The sequence below is a fragment of the Mus musculus genome, chromosome 5 (genome assembly GCF_000001635.26).
Source record: "Mus musculus strain C57BL/6J chromosome 5, GRCm38.p6 C57BL/6J".
NCBI lineage: Eukaryota > Metazoa > Chordata > Mammalia > Rodentia > Muridae > Mus > Mus musculus.
In genome coordinates this window covers 135,271,226-135,291,327 of record NC_000071.6, presented here as the reverse complement: position 1 = coordinate 135,291,327, position 20,102 = coordinate 135,271,226, and positions in this window count along the sequence as shown.

Here is a 20,102-nt window from a genome sequence, read left to right as displayed (position 1 = left end):
CTGCCCCCAGGCCACAACCTGAATATCCCTTCACAATGCTGTCGCTGGTCCCTTGTCTGGCCATCCTTCCGGCATGCTGCCTGCTGTTGTGCCTTCCTCCCGCACCACAAGCAGTTATCCAGTACACCCTGCCTTCCCATCTTCACACTGAGCTCAAAGAGAGCCAGCCATTAGACAGGCATTCCTAATGCTGACTGGTCTCCACCCAGCCAAGTTTCTGACCTGCCACTGCTGGGTTTCCTGGTCTCAGGAAGAGCTTCCTTCCCTTTAGCCTTCTCTCAGTTTCCTACCACTGGAAATTCTCTCACAGGCGTTCTTCATGTCCTGAAGATACTGCAAGGGCGAGGGTAAGGACCCATGGAGGCCACATACGCACAGGAGACTAGTGTGCCCCTGACCCAAACCAAGCCCCTGCCTCTGCCCCATCCGCTTCCTTCCCTCTCAGCAGACCGGGCTAGGCCAGCCTTCTCCTGGAGAAGATGGTACATGACCGGGGCTGGGGCTGGTGACTTCCCAGTAGTTCTCTGAGAACCTCCATGACACTCCCAAATCTGTGGCTCCAGATCTGGGCCATGCCCTGGCTTCATATGGCAGCAGATGTCCCTCAGTCTCTCCAGACTCAGGAGGCCCAAACCTGCTGAATCTTACGGTCATGACCCATGGTCCTCTCTCTACCTAGTGTTTCTCAGGAGGAGTGGGGCTTTGAGACAATCTCACTTTACAGCTCAGGCTGGCCTACACCTCAGTATGTGTATCAGTTGGTCTAGTGCTTGTGAGCCTTCTGCCTCAACTGTAAGCTCTGGGATTCCAGGCTGCCCCACCTCAGTGGCTCTGTTTGGATGGGACTGATTGATGGGTCTTGAGCTGTTAAAGATCCAGAAATGAGCACAGGCCCTGAACTATAGGATTTCTGTTGGTGAGATAAAAGCGTCCAGTCCTGGGGGAACTTGTTAGACCAAGTCCCACTTGCCCTAAAGAGCCATTTCTCTTACCTGTAGTTACATATCAAAACCCATGCCTCTGTCCTGCCCTTCTCACCTCCCCTACCCAAAACTCCCTCCAGCCCATGGGCTTCCCTCCCCCTAGCTACTTACCCTTCTTATAACCTGGGTGTTTCTTAGGACACTCTCTCTGGCTACCTTCTTCTCTCTCCCTCCCTCCCTCCCTCTCTCTCTCTCTCTCTCTCTCTCTCTCTCTCTCTCTCTCTCTCTCTCTCTCCTCTCCTCTCTCTCCTCTCTCTCTGTCTCTCTCCTCCCCCTCTCTCTTTCTCTTCTCTCTCCTCTCTCCTCTCTCTCTCTCTCCTCTCTCTCTCTCCTCTCTCTCTGTGTCTGTCTGTCTGTCTCTCTCCTCTCTCTCTTTCTCCCTCCCTCCCTCTCTCTCTCCTCTCTCTCTCCTCTTTCTCTGTCTCCTCCCCCTCTCTCTTTCTCCTCTCTCTCTCCTCTCTCCTCCCCCTCTCTCTCCTCTCTCTCTCTCCTCTCTCTCTGTGTCTGTCTGTCTGTCTCTCTCCTCTCTCTCCCTCCCTCCCTCTCCTCTCTCTCTCTCTCTGTCTCTCTCCTCCCCCCTCTCTCTTTCTCCTCTCTCTCTCTCTGTCTCTCTCCTCTCTCCTCCCCCCCTCTCTCCTCTGTCTGTCTCTCTCTCTCTCTCTCTCTCTCCTCTCTCTCTCTCTCTCTCTCTCTCTCTCTCTCTCTCTCTCTCTCTCTCTCCCCCCCTCTCATGTCCACTATTTTCTCCCACTTCTCTGGACCTGGCCATGTCCACACTCGTCTGCTTCTTTGTGCTCTGGATGCCACCGGTTATTCTCTCTCGTGTCTGTGATAAAAACGTTCACTGACCGACCAATGGAGCAGTCACGTCATGTCTACTGTGCCCCCCTTGCGTACAAACAGTCTTGATTGGCAGTTTGCCTGGATTTAGAATCACCGAGGAGCCTGCATGTACACACAAAATAAATGTTTTTTTTTTTAATGGGGAGGGGCAGGTATGGTGGAACACGCCTTTAATCCTAGTGCTTAGGAGCCAGAGGCAGGCAGGTCTCTCTGAGTTTGAGGCCATCCTAGTCTACATAGTGAGTTCCAGGCCAGCCAGGTTTTATGGTGAGACCCGGTTTCAAAAAGGATGTCTCAGTAGTTAAAAGTGAGTACTGCTCTTTCAGAGGACCCAAGTTCACATCTGATCCATCACCCATGTCAGCTCACAACTACCTGTAACTCTAGCTCTCGGAATCAATACCATATTCAGACTTCTGCAGGTATCTAACACTCACATGCACACACAGACACATAATTAAAAGTAAATATTTTAAATATAAGAAGACACACTCAGAATATAACCCAGCATCACCATTTCCAAGAATCTCCTAAAACAGTGACACTGGGCTAAAAGGATGCTCACCCTGTACCATTGTCCCTATTTGGATGTGTCCTTTGGGTGGAAAAGCTCCCGTGTGGAAGTCTCAGGTCCCAGCTAGGGCACTCCTGAGAAGAGAATAGATCAGGAGGGCACCAAGTCACCCTTGTCAACCCACCGATGAGTTCATAGCTGAAGAGCTTATACGAGGGGAAGCCTGGTTGGGAGAATGCGCCCCCCCCCAATTGGGACTAGCTTCCCCCCCCCCCATTGGGACTAGCTTGGCCCTGTCTCTGGCCACCATGAAATGAGCAGCTCTGCTGCATCCTGCCATCCAGCTGCCACCTGCTTACCTCTGCCCAGGCCCAGCTGACCATGCTCTAAGGTCCCTGGAACATGAACCAGTGTAAGCCATCTTTGTTTATGGCAGGTGTCTTGTCACAGTGGCTAGCTCAACCATGGCTGGAGAAGCAATAGGACAGAAAACTTCAAATTCAATGGAGGAGCTAGAGAAAGCACCCAAGGAGCTAAAGGGATCTGCAACCCTATAGGTGGAACAACATTATGAACTAACCAGTACCCCGGAGCTCTTGACTCTAGCTGCATATGTATCAAAAGATGGCCTAGTCGGCCATCACTGGAAAGAGAGGCCCATTGGACACGCAAACTTTATATGCCCCAGTACAGGGGAATGCCAGGGCCAAAAAAATGGGAATGGGTGGGTAGGGAAGTGGGGGGGAGGGTATGGGGGACTTTTGGGATAGCATTGGAAATGTAATTGAGGAAAATATGTAATAAAAAATATTAAAAAAAAAAAAGAAAGAAGACTTCAAATTCTTCCGAGGAACTGGGAAAAGAAATCATAGCATGGCTACCCCAGAGAATGCTTCACATCTGTTCAAGGATAAGGGGGAGGTCTCGGTTAGGTCACTGATACAGCTGGGTACAGTGTGAAGCACCTGCTAGAGGTGCCCTTGTGATTTTCTTCCTGCTGAATGCAGCAGAATGGCTCCCCCAGTTGTCCTCACACAAGCACTTCAGTAAGCATTGCGAGGTCCCTCGTGTCTCCCTGCCCTGACATCAGCTGCTCCTCTGATACCTGAACCAGAGAGCATGCAAGGCTATCCAGCATAGTCAAGGTGACTTCGTTACAATTTCCTCTTTTAGTTTCCCCTCACTGGGGGATTCTAGGCAGGGGCTCTACCACTGAGCCACACCCCCAGCCCCTCACTGGGGGATTCTAGGCAGGGGCTCTACCACTGAGCCACGCCCCCAGCCCCTCACTGGGGGATTCTAGGCAGGGGCTCTACCACTGAGCCACACCCCCAGCCCCTTTCTGGGGGATTCTAGGCAGCTTTTCTGCTACTAAGTTATATCTCAACTCAGCCTTTTTTTTTTTTAAACTCTCCTTTGCTAGGCAGAGTCTCCTAAGTTGCCTATGCTGGCCTGGAACTCATTCTGTAGCCAAGATAAGCCTTGAACTTGAAATCTTCCTGCCTCAGCCTTCCCAGTAGCAGGGATGACAGGCATGCCCCCACCGTTTCCAGCTATCCACCCTTCTCAGGTAAGGTGGGTTCCAGGGCTTTGATATCCCCTTTCTAGCTCCCAGCGTGTTGTCTCCTTCTCCATGCTTCATGCTTTGTATGTGTGTTCTTGTGAAATGTGTCCGTGTGGATGCCACATAGCCAGACTCCCTGGTAATGTGGGAACAGATAATGGGTGTCTCTCACCACCTCTGGGCAGCCAGAGGTCTGGGCTCTGCAGTGCTCAGCCTGCCACCATTGTGTGGCCACACTCACCTAGGGTGGAAAAGGCTGCCTTAGAATGGACCGGAAGCTTCCAGAACCATCTTCCTAGGCAGACACAGTAGGGATGACCCCTCCCAGGCCTTGCTCTAGCCACAGTGGAACGGATCCCCAGGGTCACTTTAGAATTAGCCTCTGAGTCCCAGGGAAGGAAGGTCTGTGGCACAGGTGGGTCTGAAGAGAGTACAAGTGCTTAGGGTTAAGCACCCACCCGTGCTCGCCAGTGTTCTACATTGAAACACACCCCAGCCCTCGGATCCCATCGCTCCACCAGTTGCTGGTTTGGTGGTTATTATCCACTGCTGGGCACTGAAATCGAGGACCTTGTGCATGTTGGGAAATTCCTACAGCTAAGCTACACACCCAGTCAGCCCTTCTTTGTGTTTTTTATATTAACATAGAGTCTCATTTGCCCAGCGTAGCCTCAGGCTTTCTACCCTCCTCCCTCAGTCTTTCTTCTCTCTTTCAAAAACGGAATTTGAAGGACTGTGAGTTCACACAGGGCATCGGCACATGTGGCCAAGCCTGGTCATCTTGAGTTCCAGCCACAGGGCCAGCGTGGTGGAAACAACTCCTGCACCCCAACATGGGATACATAGCATACATGCACACACCACAGGCAGAGAGACAGAGACAGAGACAGACAGACAATGAGACAGAGAGAGAAATAAGGATTTGAGCTCTCAGAACCCAGTCCACAAGGATCAAACTGGCTCTTGCGGAGCGCATCAGACGATAGGGGGCGACATAGCCCACGTCATGCTGTCAGTCGCAGCCATTGACCCCTGGGATGCTCACTATACCACAGGCAGAACATTGCTGACAGCAGGGCCCAGTCAGGGATGTGATCTCCACACTGCTGGAATGAAATGGTTCCAGGGTCAGAGAGGGGACCTGGGTGGTAATAGAGGCTGGCCCCACACAAGGGTACAGTGTGTGTCCTGACTCCAGTGTACCCCTCCCTCCACAGACAAAATACAGACAGGGGCTCATTCCTCCGGCACTCTGGAGAAAAAAAAATTTTTGAGACAGGGTCTTAGTATATAGCCCTGGCCTTCCTGAACTCACTCTGTAGACCAGGCTGGCCTTGAACTCAGATTTGCCTGCCTCTGCCTCCTGAGTGCTGACATTAAAGGCGTACGCCACCACCATCTGGCCGGTGACTTTTATAAAAGACAGAACCTCACTCTGGCTGCCTATAACTTGCTGTAAAGGCCAGGATGGCCTCAATCTCAGAGATCCACCTCCCTCTGCTTTCATAGTGCTGATCTTTTTTTGTTTTGTTTTTTTATTTTTGGTTTTTCAAGACAGGGTTTCTCCGTATAGCCCTGGCTGTCCTGGAACTTACTCTGTAGACCAGGCTGGCCTTGAACTCAGAAACCTGCCTGCCTCTGCCTCCCGAGTGCTGGGATTAAAGGCGTGCGCCACCACTCGCGGCTCATAGTGCTGATCTTAAAGGTGTACACCACCACACACAGCTCCATCTTATCTCCTGAGATGCGACCTCTCACTGAAACTAAAGTTCATGGCTTTGGGCAGACAGGCTGGCCAGCAAACTCCTGCGATTTGCCTCTCTCTGCCTCCCCCATGCTGGGGTTACAAGCACAAGCCACAATGCCTGACTTTTTAACCTAGGCTCTGGGAATCAACCTTAGGTCCTCATGCTTGTGTGGCAAGCACTTTGCAAGCTGAGCCTCTTTCTAAGAAAAGCCCCTCGGAGCTCACAAGACCCCCGTGGCTAAAGCCCTTGCTTGAAACTAGCCTTGGCTACCTTCCCAGTGCAATTAAAGAGAATGCTGGGAGAAAGCAGAGAGCTTGAACCAAGTTTTGTATGTGAAAGAGAGACAGATAAGGAGGCTGGCAATCCCAAGACTGTTTTGGGGGTACTGACATGAGCTTTAGGTTTAATATGAGAAAGAATCAGGGTAAGTAGCAGGCAGGCGTGGTTAAGCAGGCCTGGCCAGAGCATAGTCTGGTGGATCAATGTCTCAGCTCTGTGAGGTGATCCTCAGAAGTCATTGTTTGAGGGGACACACTGGTTCAGGTGACTGTGTCTGCTCGGAAGCTGATCTCATCCTTGGCGATCCTGTCTTCAAAGCTCTGCTGTCCCTGAAACCCAAGGTGGCTGCAGACTTGGGACAGTGATGGAGAATCTCAGATCTCTTTTGGAGAGTCTAGAATGGGGCATCATAGAAGCCACTAGTAAGATAGCTCCATACATCCTCACTCAGCCTAGGTCCCAGCAAGGCTTTTGTCTACTGGGAACCTCTTATGGGATGGACCTGGTGATGCAGGCTTGTAGTCACAGCTATTAAAGGAGCTGGAATGGAAGGGATTCAGGTTCAAGACCTGCCTTGGCAGGAGAACAAGTTCAAGGCTAGCCTGTGTAACTTATCAAGGTCCTATCTGATGGGTGGTGGTGTACGTCTTTAATCCCAGCACTCAGGGAGGCAGAGGTAGGTGGATCTCTGTGAGTTCAAGGCCAGCCTGGTCTACAGAGTGAGTTCCAGGACAGCCAGGGCTACACAGAGAAACCCTGTCTCTAAAAAACATAAACAAATACCCTGTTTCAAAGAAGAGAGGGAAGAGACAGTGATCCCCAGTGAGGAGTGGGGGGGGGGGGGCAGGGAGGCATGGTGCAGTGGTCGAGTTACTGCCTAGCATGTAGGAGGCCCTAAGGTCACTCTCCAGCACCACTAAAGTAGTCATAACAATGATAATTTTGTATGAAGCAGGGACTCACTACATAGCCTTGCCTGACTTGGGACTTCCTATGTAGACCAAATTGCCTACAGCGATCCACCTGCCTCTGCCTCCGAAATGCTGGTATTAAAGGCCACCCACACCCAACTATGATACTTCTTAAAATGATTTTTTAAAGTGTATGAGTGTTTTGCCTACATGTATGTGTTTGCCCCGTGTTCATCAGCTGCCCCATGTTCATGAGCACTATGTGTGTGCCTGGTGCTCACAGTGGCTTGACCAGGGTATTGGATCCACAGGAACTGGAATTACAGATGCCATGAGCTATCATATGGGTCTTGGAAACAGAACCCAGGTCCTTTGGAAGAGCAGCCAGTGCTGCTAACTTCCAAACACCTGTCCAGCCCCTTCATTGATAACTATTAAAGGAACCCCTGCCACGTAGACAAGATGGTGTGGCAGTACACAGCAGGTAGCCTAGACTGAGATCAGTCTGCACTGGCATGCCCTGTAGAGGAGACATAACTGGCAAACCCTTGATTAAAGAAAAAAAAAGACTAATCTAGGCCAGGGACAGGATCCCACCCAGGCCATGGGTATTGGGGTTTCTGCCAGGTCTCTTCCTTCCTATGAACTTCTTCTGGTTAGCTTTTACTGCCAACTTGACACAGCCTAGAGTCACCTGAGAAGGAAGAATCAATTGAGGAATCACCTAGATCTGATTGGCCTGTGGACATGTCTGCAAGGGAGGGGTTATGATTGTTAATTGATGTGGGAGGGCTTAGCCCACTGTGGGTGGCAACCATTCCCTAGGCAAAGTAGTTCTGGGCAGTATGAGAAAGCTAAGTGTGAGCCTGCATGAGCGAGCTGGATAACAGCATTCATCTACCATGACTGCTAGCTATAAAGTGAGTTCCCTGGTCAGAGGTAATATTGCTTAGAATAGCAAGCCAGCCTTCGGGTTCCTGACCTAAGTTCCTGCCCTGGTTTCCCTAGATGATGGATTGTGGCATGCAAGGGTAAACCAAATAAGTCCTTTCCTCCCTCAATTGCTTTTGGCCAGAGTGCCTCATCTCAGTAATAGGAAGGAAGCTAGAACAGAAGCCCAGGCAGGTCTGCAAGCTGAAATTCTGAGTGCAGCCCCATCCAGGGTGTGCTCAGAGAGCTGAGCAAGAAACACAGCTTAATAACTGCCGACCGTAACACACGGGGACTGTGAACATGAAACCTGATGATGACATCTCAGGTCCACCTGCACCTTGCCAGACACAGCCAGGGAGGGGGCAGAGAGAGGCACAATAAGCACGGAGTTGGCTGGAAACACAGAGTTTGGACCTCTTCTACAACCCCAACCAACCCAGGTTCTCACTCACAGATGCCAGCACTCCCGCAGCCTGGTATAAAGAAGTCTGTGACCGGCTGGCCGCCTGTGTCTCCTCGGCTGTGTACTGCCAACGTCACATACACGCATACCCCACACGGCCTGCTGCTCAGCAGAGTCTACCCTGCCCAGCTAAGCATTTAGAGAGAAAGGCTGGCACCTGGAGGGGCCTGACCCTATCGGGGCACCGAAAATGAATGCCACAGTGTTCCACCGTGTACAAAGAGCCTCACTCAAGCCCCGTGGAATAGATGTAGAAAGCACCAAGGTACGTTTCCAACCTCAGGATTCCTCAGCCGCCCTTTAGTGCGTCACTGGCTCCCTTTTGATTTCATGAGAAAGCCCTTCCTCACTCTGCCTTTGATTCTTGGGTCTCTCTCCCCTTCCAGGGACGCCTTTCCATTCCTCTCTCCAGGCCCAGGGGCTATTCCTCCTCCTCCTCCACAGAACTAAATAACAAGGCTGTCTATCATGAAGGAAGCAGGACTGCCTCCTGCCAGAGCCCTCTTCTCTTACTCTTTGCTTCTTCCACATCTTTTTGCTGTGGAAGGAATCCCTGGCCTTAGACACGCTGTTTTAAAAATTAACTTAAGGGGCTGGTGAGATGGCTCAGTGGGTAAGAGCACCCGACTGCTCTTCCAAAGGTCAGGAGTTCAAATCCCAGCAACCACATGGTGGCTCACAACCATCCATAACGAGATCTGAAGCCCTCTTCTGGAGTGTCTGAAGACAGCTACAGTGTACTTACATATAATAAATAAATAAATCTTTTTTAAAAAATTAACTTAAATGAAAATTGAATTTAAATGTATTTACTAAAAGCTATTATTAATGTGTGATGTGGGGTGTGCTGTGGCATGCATGTGGATATCAGAAGTCAAGTTTGAGGAGTCAGTTCTTTCTCTGTACCATTATGCTCACATAACAAGTAACAAAATCAAGTCACCAGACTTGCACCAGAGGCGCCTGTACTAGCTGAGCCACAGTCCCAAAGAGGGATGTGTAAGAAGGAGTTCTTCAGATGCGGGAGAGGTAGACTCAGAAGGTACCCACTGGATGGTCAGGTCAGCCAAGCTGCCCCTGGAGACTGAAGTCCCGAGAGTGTTCACGGAAGGTGTTGCTAAGTCTAGCGTCTGCATGTGATAGAGCAGGAGCTGAGACGACTCAGCCAACCGACCGGCAAGTGTGGGCTCACTCAAACAGTAAAGAGGGCCGATGGTACAGTTCTGAGATGCAGTTCTTGTCTGATAGGCGCAAGGCCCTGAATTCCATACCTAGCACTACAGGAAAACAAATGAAAAGGAGGTACAGTAAAATGTTAAACCCAGGATGGGACTGCGAATAAGACAGTCACAATAAGGGATTAGAGGTATTAACACTTAAAAGGATGACACTCTGGGCATGGTAAGATGGTGCACACTTGTCCCTGAAGCACCCACGAAGATGAAGTAGGAGAGTCATGAAGCTAAGGCTAGCCTGGGCTATATAATGAGATGGTATGGAAGTGTCAGGGCAGGGGGTGTGGCTCAGTGGTTGTTTGTTTCGATTCCCCTAATGAGAGGCTGGGACCTTCACTCAGAAATAGATCACTCGCCCAGCATGGGCAAAGCCCAGGGTTCGAACCCCAACACAAAAACAAAATAACACAATTCCTCTTGGGATTAAAGGTCCACACTTGTAATCCCAGCACTTGGAAGGCTGAGGCAGGAAGACTGGGGGTTCAAGACGAGCCCCAGTAACACAGACCATGTATGGAAACAAATCTGGTGACGTGAGACACCCCTGAAATACCAGAACTGGGCAGCTGAGGTAACAGGATAGCCTTGAATGAATGATCAGCCTTGGCTAAAAAGTTAGCTCTAGGCTAGTCTGGGTGAGAGAGAGACTTGTCTCAAACTAGGCTTTGTTCTCTTGTGACTTTCACAAATCTTTCCCCTGGCTCTGCTCTGTCGCCTGACTCCTCTGTCCAACACGCGGGCTCCACCCTGGATTGCCTGCCCTTTCCCAGAGAGGGTTCATCTAAACCAGTGGTTCTCAACCGTCCCAGTGCTGTGACACTTTAATACAGTTCCTCATGTTGTGGTGACCCCTAACCATAAAATTATTTTCAGTACTATATCATAACTGTAACTCTGCTACTGTTACGAATCATAACGTAAATAGCTATGTTTTTCTGATGGTCTTAGGTGACTCCTGTAAAAGGGTGGTTAGACCCCCAAAGGGGTCTCAATGACCACGTAGAGAACCACCATTCTCAACCTCCAACTTTACCCACAGTCCTCCTTAACCTTTCCCTCAGCCCCGCCCCTGTGCAGCTTGTAAACTCTGTTGCTAAGCTGTCACATGCTTTTCTTTTTTTTTTGGAAGGAAGTCTGGGATCAAGGATGCTCACTCTCCACCCCCCACCCCCCACCCCGCCCCCTCCAAAAACACTCTGTCCTGAGGCAGCCCAGTCCCCTGGCTCTGTAACAGGGAGAGTGAAAACAGCCAGGAGCTAAAGGTGTTAGAAACATTGTGTCCTTGAAAACAGCTGGAAGCTAAAGTATTCCCAACAGGGTCACTACTGTTTATTCCACCCCATGTGCGGGAGGTGGGGAATGGGAGCCGGAAGCCTGGTGTGGTGGCACACCTTCAATCCCAGCATTTGGGAGCCAGAGGCAGCCGGATCTGTGAGTTGTCCATGCCAGCCAGAGCTACATAGTGAGACCCTGTCTAAAAAAAGATGGATTCCCGGGACTGTGTCCAGAACAGCTCAGGTATGGCTTTGATTGGCTCCGCTTGGCTCGCTGCTCATCCCTGAACGCAATAGGAAGTTGGGTAGTAATCTCTGATTGGCCGTCTGGTTTTGTGCCCGTCTCTGATTTGGGGCATTTGAGAGTTCAGTAATGAGGTTCTCTGAAACCAGAAAGCCAGAAAGCTGCCAAGTGACCAAACCTCTTCCACAGGGGGAGTCTTGAGGGTTCCTTTATGAGGGGGTAGGAGAGGGACGATGAGGAGGATGTGAAGAGAGAGAATTCCTGGCTAGTAGTAAACACCTTGTCGAAAAAGAATCATGGCTGGCCCTGTGGTTTGGAGCTGTCCACGTTGCTATGGTTTGTAATGGTTCATCCTCAACAGATTCATGTGTTAAGGGTTGGGGAGCGGGGGTGGGGGTGGGGAGGTGAATAGGGGATTTGTGAAGGGGAAACTAGGAAAGGGGATAACATTTGAAATGTAAATAAAGAAAATATCTAATTTTTAAAAAGTGTGATCTCCAATGGGAGCAAGATCAAGACAGTGGAACCTTTGACTTTTAAAGATGCAGCCCAGCAGGAGGCTCAGTCCTCAGTCCTACGGAGCTGGTGTAGTCCTCACGGAATCCTGCTTTATGCTCCTACTTGTGAATTGCTTTTTTTTTTTTTTTTTTTTTTTGGAGACCAAGCCTCACTAGGTCGACTTGTCTGGTCTGGAACTCAGTATGTAAACCAGGCTAGCTTTGAACTCACAGAGATCTGCCTGCTTCTGCTTCTCAAGTGCTGAGATTAAAGGCGCGTACCACTATGTCCATCTAGAGTGGATGGCTTTTAATGCCAGCACTAGGGGCGAGGGAGCAGAGGCAAGTAGATCGCTATGGATTCCAGGTCAACCTGGTCTATAATAGCAAGTCCCAGGCCAAAAAACAGACGCCATAACGCAACCGCAAAGACTCAGCGGCTGGACAAGATGGCACCCGTCTGTAATCCTGGCACTTTTTAAATGGAGGCAGGAGGACCAGAGGTCACAGTCATCTTTAGGTACATATATTTGGCTGAAAACTCAGGTGGGGTACATGAGCCCTTATCTGGAAGATGGATGGATGGATGGATGGATGGATGGATGGATGGATGGATGAGACTGCCCTTTCACTGGTCTACAGCTTCCTTATAAATGTGTGAGACCTTCCACAGCCGATGTATTTCCTCTTGCCAGAAGTTCCTCCAAAAGTACAAACTGGACAGGTACCACCTAGTGGAGGACCGCACTCCTCCAGAGCCGGGCACTAGATCCATAATAAGTAACACTAAAACCACCGTGAGGGCTCAGCGGAGAAAGGCACCTGACACCAAGGCTGGTGACCCGAGTTCCATCCCAGGGCCCATATGGAGGAAGGAAGAAATCATCTTCTACAAGTTGTCCTTCCCCCCACACACATGCCCCCCACCCCAATAAGTAAATAAATTTGTGATTGGGGTTTATGACTTTGGGGCTTGTGTAGGAAGCACAAAGTTTTCTGGTTTGAGTCCCAGGATCCAATTTCGGGTATGTCTGTTGCAGCAACAGAAAAAGAACCAATATACTTCCCATCAGCACTGGAGTTCTGACATCAGAGGAGGTGACTTGACGGTAGTCATGGTGCCTCTGAGATCCAGTAGCTTTCTCTGCACAGGGCACAGTAGCACAGACCTCTAACCCTAGCACCAGGAAGATGAGGCAGGAGCCTTGAGAGTCTGAGGCCAGCCTGGGCTGCAGAGTGAATTTGAGATTAGCCTGGACTAAGCTAGCCCACCTCAAAAGATAAGAAGCCAGGCCTGAAGAGATGGTGCTGTGGTGGGGCAGGGTGGGGTGGGCCTAAGAGCATTAGCTCTCCTTCCAAAGGACCGGGGTTCGGTTCCCAGCACCCATGTGGCAGCTCACAACTCTGTGGGCACCAGGCACACATGTGATAGGTACACACACATACATGCATCCCTAATACCTGTACACAACCGTACACAAAAAATAAAAATAAAAAAAATTTAAAAACCCAAACAAAAGGAAAAGTCAAAGCCTGAGCATGATGGTGCACACCTTTAATCTCAGCACTAGGAGGGGCAGGGATATCTCTGTAAGTTTGGGGTCAGCCTGGTCTACATCATTCCAGGACAGCCAGGGCTATGTAGAGAGACCCTGTCTCAACAAACAAACACAATGTCAAACAAACAAAATATCAAAACTAGAAAATCACACAGTTTGCAGGGGATTAAATGGAGATTCTGGGCCCCAGCCGGTGAACTATCAGGCCACCAAGGTGTAGGAAAGAAATTTCGCGTCCAATGGCCCAGGCCACCAAGGCAAGTGATTCAGCTAAGAGCCTCCCTTCTATTTACAGTTCTTTGTCTCTCTTTCGTGTGTTTGTCTGTGAGGAAGCTCCACATAGCTCTTGTGAAGCCAGAGGACAAAAATCAGTCCTCCCTCCCACCCTGGGGGCTCCAGGAATCGAACTCTGGTCCTCTAGCTTGGTGGCCTGCGGAGCCATCTCATTGCCTCAAGTCCTTTCTTTTTTTCTTTCCCTTCCATCCCTCGTTCCCCCCTTTTTCTCTTTTGAATGTGTGGTGTACATGTGTGTACATGTCAGTTATTATAGGGTGTGCATCGTGTGCATGCCTGGAGACCAGAAGTCTCAGGGCACGGTGTCTCCCCAGCCACTCTCTGTTTTATTTTTTATTTTTTTTAAAGATTTATTAATTTATTATATGTAAGTACACTGTAGCTATCTTCAGACACTCCAGAAGAGGGAGTCAGATCTTGTTACAGGTGGTTGTGAGCCACCATGTGGTTGCTGGGATTTGAACTCCTGACCTTCGGAAGAGCAGTCGGGTGCTCTTACCCACTGAGCCATCTCACCAGCCCCTCTGTTTTATTTTTAATTCCGTTTGTGTGTGTGTGTGTGTGAGAGAGAGAGAGAGAGAGACAGAGAGAGAGACAGAGACAGAGACAGAGAGACAGAGAGAGACAGAGACAGAGAGACAGAGAGAGACAGAGAGACAGAGACAGAGACAGAGACAAAGATACAGACAGGGAGAGAGAAAATGCGCACAATTGAGAGAGACCGCGAGCGCAGGCACATGAGCGGTGGTCAAAGGGCAACTTGGAGCTGTTTTATTTGGTTTTGATTGCTTGCTTGTGTTTTCCTTTCTCTATGTGGGTCTCTAAGGTTCTCTCCACTTGTCAGCCTGGGTCTCCTAAATGAACTTGGAGCTCTCACCCTTCTGTCCTTCTGTCTCTGCCTCCCCAGTTCTAGGCAAACAGACACCCCAGCTTTCAAACGAGTGCCAGGGATAACCAAACGCAGATCCTCAGGCTTTTTCAGCAAGTGCTTCACCCGCCGAGCCATCTTGCCCCGAGAGCCCTGTCCTGTCCCCTCCAACCAGACACAACTGGTTGGAGGCCTGGCTCTAGCCGCTGGGAGCCAAACGGGCTTCATGGACGAGCCACTCTGCACCTACAGGACAGCCGCAGTGTGTGCGGAGGATAGAGCATCGCGGCGGTGACACTGAGCTAGGTACTCACCCTCCCTACCCGGTCTCCCACCCCCATCCCTCAGGGGCGAAGGCTCCTGCGTCGCCTGCGATTCCGTCGCCGTCAGCAGAAAGTGTCGTGGCGCCAGCGCGGGGCGGCGGGACCGCGGACTGGAGCGTGGCCGGCGCTGTGCGGGTTCGGATCCGCCTGCATTTGTGTTGGCAGCGGCCCGGGGCACAAGGCCTGGGCGATGAAAGGGGCCTCTGTCTGCACTCGCCGTGCCCCGCTCACTTTACTCTTAACAGAGCTTGGAAGCTTTCCTCCTCTTTCCCAAAATACACGTGCGTGCGTGGAGTGTGTGTGTGGAAAAAAAAAAAAAAAAAAAACACTCACAGCGAAGGTTATGTCCTGGCCCAGGCACAGGAAATGTGAACCCCAGGGGCAGAGGAGGAGAAAAAAAGAAAATAAAGCGTTTCTTCCTGGGCAGGGTGGCTGCTCCCTCTAGTCTCTGAGGGAAGGTCGGGAGACATTTTTCCAACACCCCACTGTCATTATCCCAGGAGACATGGGCTCTTCGTCAACCTAAATGGATGATGAAGTGGGCGCTGCCTTGTCAGCAATGCTGTCACCAAATGTGCCCAGAGGGACCCTGCCAAGCATAAGGATGGAGACAAGCCGATCCCTGGTACTCAGTGACCAGCCAACCTATCATCTAGTGAATAGCAGGTTCCATGAGAAAGCTCATCTCATAAACTGAGGAGGAGGGCCTGGCAAGATGGCTTTGTGGGTAAAAGTGGCTGCTGCCAAGTGTGACCATCCGAGTTCGATCCCTGGGCTACACTACACAGGGTGGGAGTCGAGAAAGCACAAGCTGACCTCTGACCCCCACACTCCCCCATACACATACAAATGAATGTAATTTAAACATAACTAAAAAGAAAGCAGAGAGCAGTGGAGGAAGACACCTGGGACTGACCTCTGGTACCCCTGGACCATGAACTCTGATCTTCCATCCCTACTTCCTGAGTGCACACACCGAAGCCTGGCTTTATATAGTGCTGGGACCAGACCCCAGGGCTCCCTGTAAAAAAAAATTTTTTTTTTTTTTTTTTGGTTTTTCTAGACAGGGTTTCTCTTTTATAGCTCTAGCTGTCCTGGAGCTCACTTTGTAGACCAGGCTGGCCTCGAACTCAGAAATCTGCCTGCCTCTGCCTCCCGAGCACTGGGATTAAAGGCGTGCACCACCACACCCGGCGAAAAAAAATTTTTTTAAAGACAAGGTCTCAGATAGCCCAGGCTAGCCTTAAAACCCCTGATCCTTCTGCCTCCATTCCTGAGTGCCAGGACGACAGAATCGGCTCCCCAACCCACCACCCATACTGTTTTAAGGCATCTCAGGAGCTTCCGTGAGAGACAGTGTGGTCTCCTCCGGTGGAACAGGGGACCCAGGTGATCTCTCTCTCCACCATGTGGGGACCCAGGGATCAAACTTGGGGTTGTCACCCTCTGCAGCAGATGCCTTTACCTACTAAGCCATCTCGCCAGCCCCTCTGCCTTCCTGTAGCTTTCTTTGGACCTGTAGCTCAGTAATAGGCTAAGTGGGCTGGCCAGGGAGTCCCAGCCACTCACTCCTCTCCACCCTGCAGCGCTGGGCTTACAGACAGACAAGCTCGGCTTGGTGGCACAGGCCTGTAATTCCCAAATTCAAGACTTCATCATTTTCTGAGACAAAGACAGCTTAAGGCCAGCCTGGCCCGCATGAGACCCTCTTTCAAGAATGCCAAAACAGTGAATTCTTTGTCTTTCAAGCCAGAGAAGAGGCAGGAGCCCAGTATCCGTTGCTTCCCTCCTGGGAAGGCTTTTCCAAGTGGGAGCCCATGCACGCCAGGGAGAGGAGCCGCAGTGTTCTTGGCTGCGCGGCTGGGAGTGGAATTTCCATCTTGTCCTGCACAGGGAGTGGGGAGTGGATCGTAGCTCAAAAACCACAGGCTCTCACTGTGCTTCCCACGTGTCAGTGGAGTTTCTTGAATAAATGTTTATTCGTCTTTTTATATGCCTTTCGGAGCCATTCCAAAGGGGGCTGCGGTAAGCAAAGTGTACCCCGGAGGGCCAGGAAGACACACCCCTCCTGCCAGGAGTGGGGGAGGAGCTGCTGACATCACAGATCTAGGTCTGGAGTTCCCAAAATGGAGCCAGAAATAGACCAAAGAGCTGGGGGAATGGGCAAGCCTGTGGCCCCAGCACTCCAGAGGCCAAGGGAGGAAAAGTCAAGGCTAACCTAGGTTACATAGAGAATTCTAGACTAACTTGAGCTACAGAGGGAGATGTTGGAAACAAAGAGAGGAAGTAAGGGAAGGAGGGAAGGAGGGAGGGCAAGGGGAAGTGGCTTCTCAGGGAAAGGTCCCTGCCACCAAGCTGGCATCCTGAGTTCCATACCTAGGACCCACATGGGGAACATAGAGAACAAGTTGTCCTCCGATCTCTGCATGGGTGGTACTGGTACCTTCCACCCACATCTACACCCTAACAGTAAAGAGATATAATAAAAGATGTTAAAAGAAGAGAAAGTCTGCTGTGGTGGTACACATGTTTAATCCCAGCATTCAGAGAGTGGGGGCAGAGGCAGACAGATCTCTGTGAGTTCAAGACCAGCCTGGTCTACATACTGAGTTGCAGGCAAGACAGAATGAGAAAGTAAGGCCCGGTCATAAGAAACAGGGTGGGAGGGAGGCAGGGAGATGGAGAGAGACTGAGAAAGGAAAGGATTCAGGGAGATAATGGCTCAGTAAAGCGCTTCCCTTGCAGGCACAAGGACCTGAGTTCTGGTCCCAGGAATTCAAAGGCAGGCAAGTGTGGTGATGCAGGGGTGGTGGTTCACACCTCTGACTCCAGCCATGGTGGAGGGGGGCAAATCTCTGCAATCTGCTGAGCCAGCTACCCAGGCCTATGCAGCCTGTTCCAGGCCAACAAGAGACTCTTGTTTGATAAACAAGGTGGGTTGCCTACAGTGGTGATCTAATGTCACATCATGCACAGGCTTGGACACACACACACACACACACACATACACACACACACACACACACACATACACACACACACACCTGCACAAACTTGCATGCATACACAGAGAAAGAAGGAGGAGGAAGGGGAGAAGAATAGAGACTAAGGAGAGAGAGAGAGAGAGAGAGAGAGAGAGAGAGAGAGAGAGAGAGAGAGAGAGTGATGTTGCAGTTGGAAATGCAGGCTCCTCCTACGGAGCATCCAGATCCAGTGATGGAGGAGTCTGAGAAATCAGGTTTCTAACCCACTCCAGGGCAGCTCCTGATGCAGGCCAGGAGCACATTGACAACTGGCCTCTGAGGTGCATCCCATAGTGATGGAGGGCAAATACTAGAGTGATAGCATTAGCTCCTAAGCCCTCCATGCTTTATCAGATATGGCTATAGTGTGCTCAGAACAACAGAACTGAAACAATCTCAGCATTATTATCCCGTGGCGTTGATACTGATTACTAACTCAGCAGAACGTAACATCGCCTAAGAGCCCATCTCTAGGCACACCTGAGGAGTCCTTTAGATGAATTGGCCTCTGGGTGCCTGTGAGGGATTACCACACTCGGGTTAGCTGACCTGTGGAGACGTGCCCTAAGGGAGAGCTGCGTTATTCCCTGGCCTTGGTCCTGGGTTGAATATAAAGGAGAAACCTAGTGGAGTATTCCTTTTTTAAATTGTTTTATTTTATTTTATTTATGTTTTACCTAAGTATGCATGTGTACCATGCTTATGCCTGGTACCCTCGGAGGTCAGAAGAGGGTGTCGGAGCCTCTGGAACTGGAGTCATACATCCTTGTGAGACACTGTGTGGGTTCTGGGAACTGGACCCAGGTCCCCTGGAAGAGCAATGAGTATATTTAACCACTGATGTGTACAGATACATCCTTTTTTTTTTTTAATGTATTTTGTGATCAAACTCAGAGGTCTTTCTTCTTCTCCTCCTCCTCCTCCTTCAACTTCTCCTTCTTTTTCTACCTCCTCCTTTTCCTCCTCCTCCTTCTTTGAGACAGGGTCTCTGTCTCTGTCTCTGTCTCTGTATCTCTCTCTCTCTCTCTCTCTCTCGCCCCCATAGGCCTGGCTGTCCTAGAGCTCACTATGTAGATGAAGCCGGCTTCGAGCTCACAGAAATCTGTCTGCCTCTGTCCCCTGAGTGCTGGGATTAAAGGCGTGTACTACCATGCCCAGTTTAGAGATGCACGCTTGTGTGTGTGTGTGTGTGTGTCCATGTCCATGTGGGAGTGTGGACATGCGTGCGGAGGCCACAGGTTGACATCGGTGTCTTATGTTTTGAGACGCGGCCTCTCACTGAAGCTGCAGCTCATCGAGCCAGACAGCCTGGCTTGCCAGCCAGCTCCAGAGCTTTACCCCCACCCCACCCCCGCACGGGGGTTACAGAGGTGCACCGGACTTTTACAGGGGCGCTGGGTATTGAACTCTGGTCCTTGGGCTTGCATAGTGAGCACTGGATGAGTGAGCCATCTCCCTGGTTCTTAAAGTCTCTGCTCTTAATTTCTTCTTTATACTATATGATGTTCCTTAGAAGTGTCCCATGGACAGGAAGCTTTCTCATCTTACTCTCACCTACCCAGGGCATGTATAGAATACAAGAGAATATCCCAGATTGGAGCTGGTCACAAGCAGGCTGTCAGCTGGATTGGAATTTATCAGACTTGGAAGAAAATTAACTCCCCCGAGATCTCCCAGGGCTTGGTGTGGCCAGAACCGCTGCTCAAGTCTAATTAGATGAATTAAGTACCCAAAGGCTCTGGCAGAACTTCAGCGCCGGGGGCACCGTGGAGTTCTGCCTGGCAGAGGCAGATGCCCAGGGAAGGGAGAGGGAGGGCAGGGCACACTGCCATCCCTGGCCTGAGCTCAAGTGGATGCCTACATCCCGAACATCACAGCAGGGAGACGCCGAAGCCAGGTTAGTGACAAAGCTGAGCTTGGACGCAAGAAAGAAACTGCGGTTTCCCATTCTGAGTCAGACTGTGTGGCTAACTATCAAAGAGACCCTGGCTGAGACCCCTCTGTGTAAGTAGAGAGACAATGGAGCCAGGTGTGGTGGGACAGGCCTGTAACCCAGCACTCGGGTAACAGACATCAGGGGATCATGAGTTCAGAGTCACTCTGGGCTGCATAATGAGAGCCTGTCTCGAGAAGAAAATGAACAGGACAAAGCAAAAATTAAAATGTAGCTTGGAATGTGGCAGAGCACTATCCAATCATGCTCAGAGCCCTGGGGTCCAGTCTTAGCGCTGCACAAACTGGGTGTGGTGTAATCCCTGCCCTTAGGAGGTGGAGGCAGGAGGACCAGAAGTTTGTTGTCATCCTTGGCTACATAGTCAGTTGGAGGGCAGCCTGGGCTATGTGAGATGATTCTGTCGCAAAAAAAAAAAAAAAAAAAAAAAAAAAGTACATTGGAGGTGCTGTTCCGCAGGTCTTTCTCTGTGACTCCTCCCAGATGCGACCCAAGGTCTCCTTTACAAACAAGGCCACCTCTCCTGACCCCCAGAGAGAGACTGAAACAACTGCTAGCCAGGGCAGGGTGTGATCATGCCCCAAATAGGTCACTTT